Here is a 16,555-nt window from a genome sequence, read left to right on the forward strand (position 1 = left end):
CACATTTATACACTATCAACTATTAAACTACATCAACACAATATACACATTTATACACTATCAACCATTAAACTACATATAAACACTATATACACATTTATACACTATCAACCATTAAACTACATATAAACACAATATACACATTTATACACTATCAACCATTAAACTACATATAAACACAATACACACATTTATACACTATCAACCATTAAACTACATATAAACACAATATACACATTTATACACTATCAACCATTAAACTACATATAAACACAATACACACATTTATACACTATCAACCATTAAACTACATATAAACACAATATACACATTTATACACTATCAACCATTAAACTACATAAACACAATTCAACAGTGATGTAATAAAGATCGTCATGTGCTGCCTGTTGTTGTGTTTTTATCTCAGTGTGTCCGATTGACACGTGAGTTGTTGTGTTTGTGTGTAGTTCACCATGTTCAACATGTGACTCAGTGTTGAACAGGGAACCAATCAGAAACAAGCTGCAGTGGTTGTTGACTCTCCAGCTGATCTCAGTTACATAAATCTTCTACAGTTTCAGTCTGTTTTAGTTTCTGCAGGATGTAGTTCCTCTGTGGCGGAGGGATACATACATGACTGGACGTCACAGCTGCACATTTATTACTAATTAGTGATTAATTAAATTATGACTCACCTGCCTGAACACAAAGCTCCTCTAACAAGAAAACAACTGCAGTCGGTTATCATATAATACGTTTATTATTGATATAAAGTATTTACACTGAGGAACATGGATATTAAACATGATTTTAAAGAAAAGGAGCAATGCTGATAATAATTATTATTATCAGATTTTCATTTTGAACAACTGGACTTATTAGAATATTAATAATAAATGTGAATAAACTGATTAAATTCTGGATTCACTCACTGAAAACATAGAAAAATTAAACAAGGAGCCAAAATAAGCAGAGAAGATTATTGTTATTATTGTTATTATTATTCTTACACCAAACATGCATATTACAACTATATGACCAAAAGTATGTGGACAGTCCTGTCTGTTTGGAGTCGGGACCTTCAGCTGCTTTAACTAAACTATCTAACAAGTCACAGCTGTCAATCAAAACCCACACAGCAGACATTGAAGCTACTATAAGTCTTATTAACGGAGCAATAATTTCCTAAATGACCACCAGCATATTTATTAGAGGGTCTGGATTTAGAGATTGAGACCAGAATGACTGGTTGAAAACCATGATTGACTCGGTGTTTGTAGAGAGAAGTTGAAGCTTTCTGAATGAGTCAGTTGGAGCAGCTGGCGGCCGTCAGTGTTTATATTTTTCATCTGTGAAGAAACAAACTGTAACAAACAGGCGTGATTTAAATAAACTGAGCACATGTTGGAAATCTAAACGGCAGAGGTCAGAGGTCACTCATAAACTCTGCAGCACTGGCAGACCCGGTGTTATGGGTGGGCCCCCGGGGGGCCAGTGAAAGGCCCCACGAGGCTCTGGGGGAAAAAAATAAAATACAATTCACAAGGAGGGAAAATAAACTCCTGCTCTTCTGTACGTTGTTTCATCCATTTAGAGCAGAGTGAGACATCTGTCCTCAGGTTTACTATCTCTGAGGTGTTTGTTGCTTCCATTTGTCACTTTTACACGTTTAGTTTCGTCTCCTCTGAGCTTCGGTTCGCTGCAGTAACTAAATATTATTCACAGCTTTTTAACCGTCCAGCAGTTTGTTGGCGTAGCAGGAAGTCTGAAAGAGGCTAGCTGAGGTTAGCATGCTAATTAAAACTGAATCATGTTTGACGTATTATGTCATTGGAAAGTGATGTTGTCAAGAGTCCTGGACTTTACCGCTGTGATCGAGGAAGAAGAGTTTAAAGGTAGGAACCGACTTTAATACCTGCAGTTATTGATTGATTGATTGATTGATTGATTGGTTGATTGGTTGATTGGTGCCATGTGTGGACAGAAAGACGCCTGCAGGCTGAGAGTTTTGTTTTTATGGCTTTATAACTTGTGTGTGTGCGTTTTAGTGACACAACGTCTGTATCTTCTACGCTTCACTATGAGCTTATAATGATTATATGATCATATTATTTATATTTGTTGTTGCAACAGTCATGAATTAAACTGCAGTCATGACTGATTGTTGATGCTTTGTTGTGCAAATTAAACATGGCTGATGTTTCTGCAGGTTGTAGAGCCGTGATGGTGCTTCGGGGTGGGGGTGGGGGTGGGGGGGTGGGGGGACCAGTTACTCTCCGCTCTGGTGCTGGGACTGGGAACACTGGTGCACTTTAAAGGATGTCAAAGGAACAGTTCAACATGTTCTCATCTCATTCAGAGAGACTCAGAGCTGTTATGATGTTCTTTAGGACTGTCATTAAGTTTAGATATTATTTCAGAACACACAGAGCTCTTCTTCTTCTTCTTCTTCTGTGGTTTTATAGAGAGTGAAGCAGCACGACGTTAAACATAAACCAACAGCTGACCTGAAGCACCAGACTCCTAACGTTAGTTCAGTTTTATGATCGTGACATTTATATATAATATGTGTTTTGTAAGTCAGAGTGAATCAGTGACGAGAAGCTTCGAGGCAGTTTGTCATAAACAGGTGAAAAAAGACAGAACATGAGGTCAGACTCTCCACACGCCTCGTAACTTTTTATAGTGTCGACTTTCAAGCACTTTACATCAAAGCTCTGCTGTTAAAAACAGAACGTAACGGAACAAATGTTTCAACCTGGGAGACGTTTAACCCTCAAACACTGACAGGAACCAGATTTATCCTCTTTATATCCTCTTCATCTTCTTTATCTCTCACTGGCACTGAACTCAGAATCACTCAAGAGTTTCAACCTGCAGACTGACCGAGGTTCAGAAAGCTCCATTCAGACTGTATCAGTGTCTGTAGAAGGTGTATTTTATTTATAATACTATCATCATTTTTTCCCTTCTGCTGCATTTTATCAGCTCAGTATGAAATATGACTTTTATGTGAAAATATATTTTTGACAACAGAAACAAATAAAAGATCAATAAAGCTGATCAGGTGAGCTGTTGTTCTCTATCAGACACGTTTTTTACACCAGAATTGTTCACATTTAGTCAAACGGTCTCCGTTAAAACGTCCTGTGAATCAGCTGTTAGCATCAGTGTAACATGATGTTCAGACAACTAATCACTGATATTATCAATCAATCAATCAATCAATTTTTATTTATATAGCACCAAATCACAACAGAAGTCATCTCAAGGCACTTTTCACATAGAGCAGGTCAAGACCGTACTCTTTAATCTACAGAGACCCAACAATTCCCCCATGAGCAGCACTTGGCGACAGCGGTAAGGAAAAACTCCCCTTTAACGGGTAGAAACCTCAAGCAGACCCCGGCTCTTGGTGGGCGGCCATCTGCTTTGACCGGTTGGGGTTGAGAGAGAGAAAGAGAGAGGGAAAGGGGGAGGGAGGACAGGAGAAAACAATCACAACAACAACAACAACAAGCACAAGCATCAATAGACAGGGAAGGATGCCATCAGGACTGTGAAGGACCGTGAAGGTTATCATTGATATAGATGGAGGTTTATTGGTGATGACATCAGAGTTAATGATCCTCAGGAAGTGTGAGTCCCTCCGTGATGTTCGTCCCGTCTGAACGAGGTTTTAGGGGTAAAAACTCTGAACCTCGACGTCTTCAGACCAGATTTCAACCACAGACTGTCTGATGTAAATATTCTAGTGTGACATTAACTCCATGAATGTTTCATCATTTCATCCACATCATTCACTCATTAATAACAAAACACGTTCAACCGAGTAAAAACATTTTTCTGTCCCGAAGAAAGGAAGAGAATCCATGTGAACGGATTAATAAACTAATGTATTGATTAACTGGTGTATCACATGTGCAGCTCTTCCTCTGCACATGTGATACATGTAGTTTATTTGCAGTGTTGGAAGCGGCTCCACGTCACGGAGGAGGACAGCAGGTCTGGTTGTTCCCGAGCAGCGTGTCCGAGTGACGGTTCATGTTGTCAAGTTAACGACAGCGGCGGCCATGGCGACAGCTTGCGTCGGTCCGCACAACAAAACATTAATGTCACAATTATGGCTCTGAAATTGTGAGATGCCCACGTTTTTTTAAATTTATTTATTTATTTATTTTTGGCCTCTTCTTTTCTATTGGCCTGCGTCTGCGTCACATGACTGTCAAGTTTCTGTCTGCTCAGACAAAAAAAAAAAAAAAATGGCCGCCATTCTGTTTATTCCAGTGGAAAATATAATATTTTAAGATTCAGCATTAAAATGCGTTTTTGTGTGATGTTTAGTTTGTCAGTTGTTACGGAGATCCTTTCAGGCTTTGTATCGTTGCTATGGTGGTTGCTACGGTGGTGGTTGCCACGGTGGTTGCTATGCGTGTTGTGTGAATCATTGTGTTTGAGTTGTGTAGTTATTATCTGAGCTGTTTGATGTGACTGACGATGCTCTTTTAAAGCTGCAGAGATGAAATGAGAGTTTGAAGCTTTGTGATTGGCTGATCGGACGACCTGCTCGCAAGTGTTTCCTCACTGTCAAGTTTCCTTTTAATGGTTTCTTTAACATTTCAACAAAAACACAGAAGAGTCTTTGATAGCTCAACGGTTTCTCCTTCGATTCTGAACATATTTAATTAACATCATTAATTAACAGTTTATTAAAGTGATTATGAGCCCTGATGATGTGTGATTCTCTTTTGTAAATACTGCACAGTCAGCACACACACACACACACACACACACACACACACACACACACACTGCCATCCATCACTGTGAGTTTCCATCCAATCAGAGCGTCCGACTCGCAGCTCGTCTCCCGTTTTTTTGGCTCTAAGTCTCTCTGAGGTTTGAACATTTTGTCCAGATTCAATAAAAACCACAAAGTGCATCACAGCTCAGCGTCTGTGTGAGTTTGTGTTTGTTGCTCAGCAGACAGAAAACACAGAGACGAGACGAGAGAAACGTTTCCTGAATCATTTCCACCAAAACACGGCCGGGATATTTATTCACATTTATCCTGTTAAAGCTTCTTCTTCTCTGTTTCATCTATATGTAAATATGTCCTGGAGACCAAACAGAACAAAACTTCACACAAGTGTTTATGTGAAAACAACGAATGACTGACTAACTTCATGATCCCAAAATGTTACAGCAGTGATTTTAAAAGAAAATGTGATTAGAAACACAGATGGAGGATTAAAATATGGAGAGAGAGAGAGACATAGAGAGAGAGAGAGATAGAGAGAGAGAGAGAGAGAGAGATGGGGAGAGAGAGAGAGAGAGAGAGAGAGATGGGGGGACATAGAGAGAGACATAGAGAGAGAGGGGGAGAGAGAGAGAGAGAGAGAGATAGAGAGAGAGACATAGAGAGAGAGGGGGAGAGAGAGAGAGAGAGAGAGAGAGAGAGACATAGAGAGAGAGACATAGAGAGAGAGAGAGAGAGAGAGACATAGAGAGAGAGACATAGAGAGAGAGAGAGAGAGAGAGAGAGAGAGAGACATAGAGAGACATAGAGAGAGAGAGAGAGAGAGGGGGAGAGAGAGAGAGAGACATAGAGAGATAGAGAGAGAGAGAGAGACATAGAGAGAGAGAGAGACATAGAGATAGAGAGAGAGAGAGATAGAGACAGAGAGAGAGAGATAGACAGAGAGGGAGAGGGAGAGAGAGAGAGACATAGAGAGAGAGAGAGAGAGAGGGGGAGAGAGAGAGAGACAGAGAGAGAGAGAGAGAGGGGGGGAGAGAGAGAGACATAGAGAGAGAGAGAGAGGGGGGGGGAGAGACATAGAGAGAGAGAGAGAGAGAGAGAGAGAGAGAGAGACAGAGAGACATAGAGAGAGAGATAGACAGAGAGGGAGAGGGAGAGAGAGAGAGAGAGACAGAGAGACATAGAGAGAGATAGACAGAGAGGGGGGGGAGAGAGAGAGACATAGAGAGAGAGACATAGAGGGAGAGAGACATAGAGAGAGAGAGACATAGGAAAGAGGGGGGGAGGGAGAGAGAGAGACGTAGAGAGAGAGAGACATAGAGAGAGATAGAGAGAGATAGAGAGAGATAGAGAGAGATAGAGGGGGGGGGGGGTCACAGTGAAAAATGGATGCTTCTGTAAAATTCTCAAATGTCTCAGCGGAGGATTAAAAATAGTCTGTCGAAGCCATAAACGTTATGTGTGTGTGTGTGTGTGTGTGTATGTGTGTGTGTGTGTGTGTATGTGTGTGTGTGTGTGTATGTGTGTGTGTGTGTGTGTGTGTGTGTGTGTATGTGTGTGTGTGTTTCTGCTCGACGTCTTTTTAAGGCAAAAAACAGACGGAGGCTTCAGACTGTGATTCATCATCTGATGTCAGACTCCAGCTGGACCTCATCATCATCATCATCATCATCATCATCAGTATCATCAGCATCAGCATCATCATCACCCTCCGCCTCTTCATCTGCCCTCCACCTGCTGCTGCTGCTCATCACCATCATCTTCATCACTAAATCTGCTGGTCTTCATCTTCTGGCGGCCGGCGTCTCGTTGTGTCTGCGGAACGTCTTTGGGTTTGTTGCTGCAGCTGAAGCTTCACACGTTAGTGAAGATTAGTGATTAACAGAACCGCTTCCTGCTGAAGCAGTTCACTGACAGTGTGATCAATGGTTTAATTGATTAATCTGTAATTAATGAATCACCAGACAGAAGCTCTGCTCTGGTGTGTCAGCACCAAACACAGAGGAAAGCTTTTCAGCAACTTTCATTAATATAATTAAACGTGTCGTCTCCTCACATGTTGCTTTACTGAAGTGTTTACTGGGATGTGCAGTATTTGTAATTGTATCTATATTTGTTGAGGTTAGGCATAAAAATCATGTTTTTTTTTTGGTTTTATTAGGATATTAAAGTGTTTATGAATAAACAATCTTACAAAGGAGGTTCCCACACCGGGTCTACAGGTAAAGACGGTGATTCTTGTTTTGCACTTTTCATTTATTGACTATTTTTTACAACCTAACTTTGTGGAAAGGAGAAGGGGAACAACAGGTTATGCTATGTGTCAGTAGTTCAGCTTTATCTCTGAGGAACTCCAGGACTGATGTCCAAATAAGGAAATGTGCGTCATGTAGCGGGTGGATGTGACTCCCCACGTTGAGAACCTGCTGATAGACGTCACAGCGGAGCAGAGGAGAGACACTGAGATAGCGATGTAACCGACCTGTGAACTGTTTAGTTTTCATCAGAAACAGTAGTTTAAGTTGATGTGTTGAACATGTTAGCAAACAGTTGTTTATTTCCACATCCAGCAGTTACGGAGCAACATTATCATTCATGTAGAGTCGTGTTTCTGTCCAATATTCACTCTCTTTTAGCTGTTTTTACTCTCTACCAACTCCTGAGGGAAATATCTGGCTCTTTAGCTGCTAAATGCTCCACTATGTTCACCAGCTAGTCTACAGCTAACTGTGTCTGTTTGGTGCTGAGCAGGTAGTGTACAGCAGCTTTTTACAGCTTTTTCTCTCTGAAAACGATAAACAACGAGCTGAAACTCACCATAAAGCTCTGTAAAGCCGAGAGGAGCTGCAGAGTCTCTGATTATTCTCTGTAGGTTCATCACTACGAGCCACAATCCACACGTTACTCACTGTATAGATCAGTCTGAGGAGCAGAGAAATAACCACGTTACTCACTGTATAGATCAGTCTGAGGAGCAGAGAAATAACCACGTTACTCACTGTATAGATCAGTCTGAGGAGCAGAGAAATATGTCAGAGATGTTTGAAGTTTTAATGGTTCAACTTGATTCAGTGAGTCACTGGTTTAAAACCACTCGGTAGCCAGTAAGAACTGATGGATTTATGATCAGCTGGTGAAACTTTACAGTCTTCTGAAAGAAGAAAAGTCAGTTCAGTTTTATTTATATGGTGCAAATGACAGCAGAAGTTATCTCAGGGCTCCTTTAACGGGAAGAAACCTCAAGCAGGACCAGACTCTAGGTGGGCAGATGGTCGCCCACCTAGAAAAGACTGAGAAAAGTCTGAAAAACATGTCTGTAGATTCTCAGTCTTCCACGTGTATCCAGACGAGCTGAAGAAAAGGTCACATGAGGGTCATTAGTTCACCTGCTGCTAAATTCACATCCACCCAAATTACAAATAAGAATCACACTAGTGGTTATATATATATATCATAAATGTCCTTTCAGACTTGAACCTGCCTGCTGTCTCATATCTGACTAAGTGTCTCTTTTATGTAAGTCGATCGTCCTCAGTGGGAGCTGAAACACGTTGTGTCTGCCGGATGAACATGAATCAGCAGCAGCTCAAACATGTTTCATTGGAACGTTTTATTATCTGAGTCTTCATCTCTGGTCACTTAGAAACGCTGTGAAAGATTCTTCTCATGTCAGATCACTCGATTCAACTGTTTCCAACCACAATAATCATCTTTATTTGACATTTTCATGGAGGACAGCTGCAGGATGAATACATGAATCTACAGCTTTACACAGCAGCAGCATGGAACCTGACAGGAATCACACATGTGGACTGATGTAAAAGATTCAATATTCTCCAGAACAAATCTTTTAGATAAATGTATTTGCAGGCTGACAAACTGTCTTTCTGAGAGCGAGACAGCAGTGAGATCCACAAAATAACACTCACATCCACAAATTCTGCATCGAAAACTTTCCAATCACAGCGAGGCCTCGTTAAGATTTGACACAATGGATAATATAACAAGCTTTTAAAATACAACACATTGTTAAAGATGAAACCAGTGGTTTCCAACCTTTTTTGTCTTTTGACGTCTTACAAAAAGCAGTGTGTAGTCGGGGTCACATTTCACATGTCTATGAGTTGTTAACAGCTCCACCAAATAGTGATTTTTCCCTCTAAACTTCTCACATGCTTTCATTTCAATAAATGTTCAAATGATCCAATATTTCAGCAAAAATCAAAGATTAGAGACAAAGAACTTTGTTTTTTCTTCTTTCCTCTCCCATTAATCATCTCACCACCCCTCAGATTTATCTGCTGACCCTTTGGAGGGGCCCGACCCCTAGGTTGGGAACCACTGGACTAAACTAGCTAACTGTATATAAAGTAGTGTAAACTAGCTCCACCTCCAGCAGCTACAACAGTAACATGCTGCTCTAACACTGATGCTTCACTATTAATAATCTAATGATGTCATATATAATAATATATCAGTCAGAGGGACCAAACCACTACTTTTACTGCAATACTTTAACTACATCAAGCTCATAATACTTATGTACTTTTACTGCAATACTTTAACTACATCAAGCTCATAATACTTATGTACTTTTACTGCAATACTTTAACTACATCAAGCTCATAATACTTATGTACTTTTACTGCAATACTTTAACTACATCAAGCTCATAATACTTATGTACTTTTACTGTCATAATATTTTTCATACGTGAGTCATTAAATGCAGTCGGAGGGTTTCGGGAGGAATCTGGTGTTTGTCTGAGTTTCTGGTTCTGATTGCAGTTTTTTCTTTTCGTTTGTCCAACAGACATTTTTAATAATTATTAATGTGATGTATGTATCAGTGAACTCACTTTGAGGAGCTGCAGAGCGACGATCACTCATTAAGACTTCAACACCAAAACAAACTTTTAAATCCATCAGTGTTGCAGCCTGAGAGAGAAAAACTTTTCTTCCTTATTAGAACATTTTTAACTTTCTTCTCCTTCCTGTGAAGGAGCAGCGGAGGGAACATTAACACCTGTCATGGCTTACACTACACCTGTATCAGTGATGGATCGTCTCTCTGCTGCAGGTGGACTTTGACAGATATAAAGTGAAACTAAAGCTGTAAATCCGTCTGATCTGGAGAGTATTCATCTGAATTTAAAGGGTTAAATAATAAAGAAGCAGCAGGACGGCAGACAGACAGTGTGTTCTGGCTCCCAGCCGGCCTCTGGGTGGAAAACTCCCTCCTCTCTTTTCTCCTCTTCCTCCCTCGCTCTTCTCCATCCATCAGCGGTGAAACTCCCACCAGCTGAATGAGCGGCTGCCGCTCGCCGACATAACTCAGCTCCAGCTGGAGCGGAGGAGGACAAACTGCACCCGAGAGGGAACACAACAAATAACTTTTATTTCAAAGTTTACTCACACAGTTTCTGCAGATTTAAAGTGCTGCTTATTGTGGAAAACAATAAAAACTGATCGCTGGGATGGATCAGGTGATGGTGGAGCCCTCTGTGCTGTAAACTTACACCTGTTCCAGACGTTATCAGCCCGTTAAACAGCCGTTAATCAGCTGTTATAACCATTATAATGCTGCAGCAGGGCAGACTGGTCTACCAGTAGGAGCAGATCAACCCACCATGATATGCTGTTACGTGTGATGATGTGACAGCGCTGCGGTGAAGGTTAAACATGGAAACCCTCATTATGAGTGTAGTTAAATGTCCAGTTGAAAACAGGAAGTGAACAGTCGTCACCTGCCTCCTCCTGCTAAGGAAGTGAGCTCATACTGACGTCATCTGAACCAGGCTACTACCTCACATCTACGGGTCCCCGTGACGACTGATAACATCCAAAGCAGCTGTAAAATGACTCATTTCTACCTCCTCGCTCTTTTTAAGTTATTAGAAATGTTGAAACCGGCGGCTGCAGAGCGAGCGGCGGCGTCGAGGCAGTTACTACTCGTTACTACGTCACACCAGAAAGTCTGATCAGATCAGCAGGAAGCTTCATCGTTACGCTGAGTGTTTACGTAACGTTTGCGTCACAGCCGGACACTGGAAGAGTCTTTCCAGCCTTCCAGAGGACGGACGTTTACATCAGGAACGACTGAAATTCATTTTGGAGACGATCTTCTCTCCGTTATCAGCGACCGGTTGTTTGTGTTCAACACATTTTTCAGCCGGATTTTCTACTGTTTCATCTTCAGTCTGTGTTAGTATGACTTTTATCTGACCCCATGTATTTCACTGATTTTGGATGTTGGACATGGGACCTAAATATCCCATAATTTGCATGTCATTTTAGGTAATATGATAGAGCCCTTCTTGGGGGGACCTTTAAATACAAATAATGGGTTTATGGTCAAGTTTGGAACTGTTCCAGATGTGGTATGTTGTGACACATAATATGTTGTGAGGTAGCTGTCAATTACTTGATTGGAGGGCTCCCAACTGACCTAGTGCCCATGGAGAACCTATGTTATTCATGTGATAAGATACAGACGTGTAACCCTATATAAGCTATGCACCGACAGCGGTACGGTGCCCAGACCATCTTTGTACATGGAATGGACCCGATGGCCATCGTCTAATAAACGTCTACAAAATAAGAACTTCGTCAGCTCTTCCTTTGAACGATATCATCACACATCCTTCCTTTCAGTCTGTAATGAAGTTTTAAAACACGGTTTCTCTCTCTTCCTCAAGGAACGTAATATATCTGAGCTAAAGCTAAGCTAACGACCTCCGTCCTGAAACTTCCTGTTGAGTCTCAGCTGAGCAGCTTCAGACTCACCAAAAAGGGCCACACCTCCAACCAATCAAGAGTAGGAGCTCATTAATAATGCAGATTTTTATGTAAATATCTTCAGAAACAGTCTACTGGAGGACAGAGAGGAATCTGACTGTTCTCTAAAAACTCATAAACCTTCACTGTGTGTGTGGTGTTTTAATAAAGAGTTCATCTGGATTTAATGAAGGTTTAACAGGTCGGTTCGTGTGTTATTAGTGTGAACGTGTAGAAGAGCAACATGTGGGTCCAACAGTAGATATATGGAGGACTTCATCTCTGCAGACGTCAGATCAGTTTCAGTGTTTCTGTCTCAGCAGCATCGTTCAGTGAAAGTTGTAATTTCAGGAATGTTGGGCTGAAAATTTTAAAGGGACACGCTGCCGTTTTTAGCTCAGCAGTTAATAATTCAGGGTGGCAGCGTGGAGGGAAGACGTCTAGGCACTCGGCGCTGACGTTTTAATGTTCATTCCACATTTTCTGGTTGCGCGGCGCTGAACAACAGCGTGTTCCCGGCTTCATCAGCAAAGACTTCAAGTTTAATGATAAATCATTCTGGCTTACACAAACCACAGACTGATCCTGCTGCTGCTCCTTCTATGGAAACTAGTTTCTCAGAGGTCAGAGGTCGCAGGAATAAATTCGAAACTTCTGTCCCAACACGCTGAAGTGTTTTTGAGTGTTTCCAACAGTCTCTGATGCCAGTTTATAGCTTCAAACAGTCGCAGCGCAGAACAATGAATAACTGTTAATGTGAAAACAGTAGTTTATTATTTATTATTATGTATTTTTATCTATCATACATACTTAATAAGCTTCTTTTCTTTAAAAATAACCGTTACATTTAGTTGTTTTCTTCTTCGTTGTTTTTGTAACAACCACAAAGGTTAAAGGTTAGGGGGTTAGAAACAGGAAATGAACAACGTCTCCTGTAATTTGCAGGTATCAGTGATACGTTTTACACAGATGTTGATGCAGTCGGGTGCAAATTATAATAAAAAAACAGAAATAAGTTGGTTTAGTTGGTCACTAAAAACTCATTATAGATAAGTTCATATGTAGTTTGCAAAAATAATTCTTAATAAATTAGACTCTATAAGAAAGTCTATAAGAAACATTCTAATACGCTGGTTTATCGAGTCTAATGTTTGCAAATAAACAAGCACATATGAACCCAAATATAACGAGGCATTTACCATCTGTTAGTATGATTTTTATCTGACCCTATGTATTTTACTGATTTTGGGTGTTGGACATGTGACATAAACATTTCAGAGTCTGCATGTCACCTTAGGTAACATGGTATGGCCCTTTCGGGGGACCTTAGAAATACAAACAATGGATCCATGGTCAAGTTTGGAACAGTTCCAGATGTGGTATGTTGTGACACATAATATGTTGTGAGGCAGCTGTCAATCACTTGATGGATGACTCCCAACTGACCGAGTGCCCATGGAAAACCTATGTTATTCATGTGATAAGATACAGATGTGTAACCCCATATAAGCTATGCACCGACAGTGGTACGGTGCCCAGACCATCTTTATACATGGAATGGACCCGATGGCCATCGTCTAATAAACGTCTTCAAAATAAGAACTTCGTCAGCTCTTCCTTTGAACGATATCATCACACATCCTTCCTTTCACCATCTAAACCAACTTCACACTTTGTCCTTCTCTTATCATTTGTACCAAAGTGTAAGTGCCACTAAAATGTCCTAAAAAATAACTGTTAAATACCTGCAAATTATTCAGAAATTAGCTGATAAATATATGAGGTATGATATGAAGAGACCTGTAAAATAAAGCTCCACCCGTTTCACTACAGTTTCACTGTTAAATTGTGCTTCAGTTGGACAGAAACTCAACCACATGACAAGACATTTACACCTGGAGCTGAAGTCTGTTTTTATTTTGATCAGTTTCATGATGCAGGTAAATAAATGTTTGCTTTCATCTCTGTGACTTCACAGCGTCACACAATAAACTGCAGCAGGGCTGAAGCAGCAAAAAACCGCAGGTGATCATCATATCCACGGGCCTGCGGTTGCCATGGCGATCAGTATTTCCTGCAGGCACTGAAGGTTGTTTAGTTGAATTAAGTCGAAACGTCTCGTTTTACGGCTCATTTCTGCTTTTCTGCCGTGAAAGTCAAACATCATTCATCAAAAAGTAATCTGTGGACAGCCGGAGAATTGGAGAAGCAGCACCGCGAGGGAAAAAAACATCCCTCACACAATCATCTGGTCACACTTGAAATACTTTGCTGTGATTGGACGGAGAGCTCCAGAGAGAGAGACGACGCTTTCCACAAACTGATGACTGGAGCAGTTTCAAAGCTTCATCACACAATCAGGAAACATACAGAAGACGATTACTGCCAGGAGCAGAAGAAGATGGAATTAACTTATTATGCAAAAAAAATGAAACTAGTAAAGCAGGAAATCAAAGTAAATTAAATGCAGCTCTCATTTAGTCTGCTGTGTGAAGGCAGCAGGTGTCTGTTACAGCCTCTATCAGAGATGTTTAGACCTGCAACTAACAAGCGATTCATATGTCGATCATTTTCTGGATTAGTCGGTTAGTTGTTTGGTAAAATGTGGATCAGTGTTTCCTCAAATGTCTTGTTTTGTCCTCAAAGTTATTCAGTTTACTGTCACAGAGACTAAATACAAACAAAATATTCATGTTTAAGAAGCTGGAATCACAGAATTTGGACTTAAGACTGAAGACTCAAGCTGATTAATTGATTATAAAATAGTTGGTGGTTAATTTAATTGATGGCAGCGAATCAATTAATGATTAATGACTTAAGCTACACTAATAACGAGACTGACTTTTGCATAGTTCTATTTTTTACAAAATACAAACTGATACTCGCACATGATCTTGATTTATGGGAGGGTTTTTTGTAGTGTTTTTTTTTTTTTTTCCTGTCAGTAACCCCAAATCCCCTACACAAGGTTGCACTCTCTGGTCAGTATGTAAATATGTACCATCATGACTGCGCCGGTCTTATTGTATGTAGTTCCACCCAGCGAGATACCAACTCTGTTTCAACACATGCTGATTGACGTGCATTATAGGCCACGTTGGCCATCAACCACCACATCCGGAGGCTAAAATAATATGTACAGAGAGCTGTTGGCTTTCTCCCACCTCAATGTGAATTCCATGGGTATACAGCAGTATTGTAGTTGTCTAGGTGGTTCATCAGAAAAAGAGGGTGTTTCATCAACACCATAGCCATCGCTGAATGCTGACATTAAGTGATCGTCTGTGGAAAGTGTCTTACGCCATCTTCCATGAGGCCCAGTATAGCCCAACTACAGAATAGTAACTAGAGGTTCAATATACCCTTGATGTAGATGTTATTATCTGTACCCCCCTTAATCAAAAAGTGTTTCACTTTCTAGCTAGTGGATTGTACCACATTCAATGTTAAGTTGAATGATCAGTGATGTCACTGTCCTTTTTATAAACATATTGCAGGAAGCAGCAGGAGAGCACAAAACACGTCGCCACAATATCCTGATAGCTTATATCTGTACATGCTACATGCTAACGCAACCTGCTGGAAACCAGTAAAATGACTGTTCACTCATCCTCTCATTTCCAAAACTTTTTTTTTTTTTTTTTTACCTCACATCACCTTTGATAGACGTCTGTCTGTCAGCTCTAGCTAGCTAACATGCTAACATATGACACATATTCCAGTGAAAAACAGCAGCTAGCAGTGCTAACGCTAACACAGATCGTCATCCTGCAGCACAGAAACCCCACAATGTAATAATGTTAGCATAAAAATAAAAAAGTAATATTAGAATGGTTAACATTAAAAAATGTGAGGTAAGTAACATTAGCATAAAATGAAGTGTAGTTTTTAAAAATTTAAAAAGTAATGTAAATAAATAAAAAGTAAAAAAAATGAACCCACTGAGCTGTCAGTCATTCTGGTGTGTTGCCGTGACGACGGTTTTAACCTCAGATGGTTACTGAGTTGTTTTTTTCTTCATTTCCTCGATGTTACTGAACACAGATCACATGTTCCACCGGCTCTAAATACTACAATACCCATGATCCTCTGCTGTTACTATGGAGAAGAAGTCAGAGTGGAAGAGAATTCAAAAACGCTTCGCTGGGAAACAGGAATTCTCAAAAAATCTTAAAAATCTGCTTTTGGTGGCACATTTGAGCTGCCGTATTTATATGTCAGCAACTAAACGTCCACACTTCCTCTTAAGATGTAAAACATTTGACTTTGTTTATTAGAATTCTGACTCATAATTTTGACTCACCATGAGTATTTTTATTTTTGTCATGTGGAACTTTTCATGTATTTTTTTCTTGTTTTGGCAGAAATCAGCTTCCATACAACACAGATAACTGATGCTTTTTGTCCAACATTTCATCTGACTTAAGTGCAGCTTCTCCTGCGTCTTTTGCATTTTTATGGATCAGATTTCTTCTATTTTTTCCTGACAGAACATAAACCAGCGCGCTCAGAGACATGAATCAGCCCCAGCAGAGGCTCATGGGAATAAAAGCGTCCCTCTGGGGAAAAAAAAAAAAAAACGCATGAACATTTGACAAGAAATAAAATGTGGACTTGAGCGAGTGAGCCGTTCCTGAACTCTCAAGGCCACATGCGCCGCCTCGGTTGTGTTTTCTGTGTTTCATTGTGTTGGAAACGTCCTGCCTGAGCTCAAGTGTTTGAAGCAGGAAGCTTCAGTCAGCAGATATTATTCCTGCAGCTGAATAACAGGCAGCCGAGTGACAATGAGGCGACTTATTTTAGCTTCTGACTCAAACTGTGAAACACACAGAGGACGGTTAATAACAGCAGCGGCGCTGATGTCAGCTCCTAATTAAAAACACTGATTCATGTGTTTTTTTATCTAAACTCTCATGTTCAGTCTGATATTCTATAGTTTTCACCTTTAAAGGCTTCAGATTCTGCTTTTTGTGTGTTTTCTGTTATTTATATCCTGTTCTGATGCCAGATGTTAAACAGG

Source organism: Thunnus albacares, chromosome 13 (genome assembly GCF_914725855.1).
Source record: "Thunnus albacares chromosome 13, fThuAlb1.1, whole genome shotgun sequence".
In the NCBI taxonomy this organism is placed as follows: Eukaryota; Metazoa; Chordata; class Actinopteri; order Scombriformes; family Scombridae; genus Thunnus; species Thunnus albacares.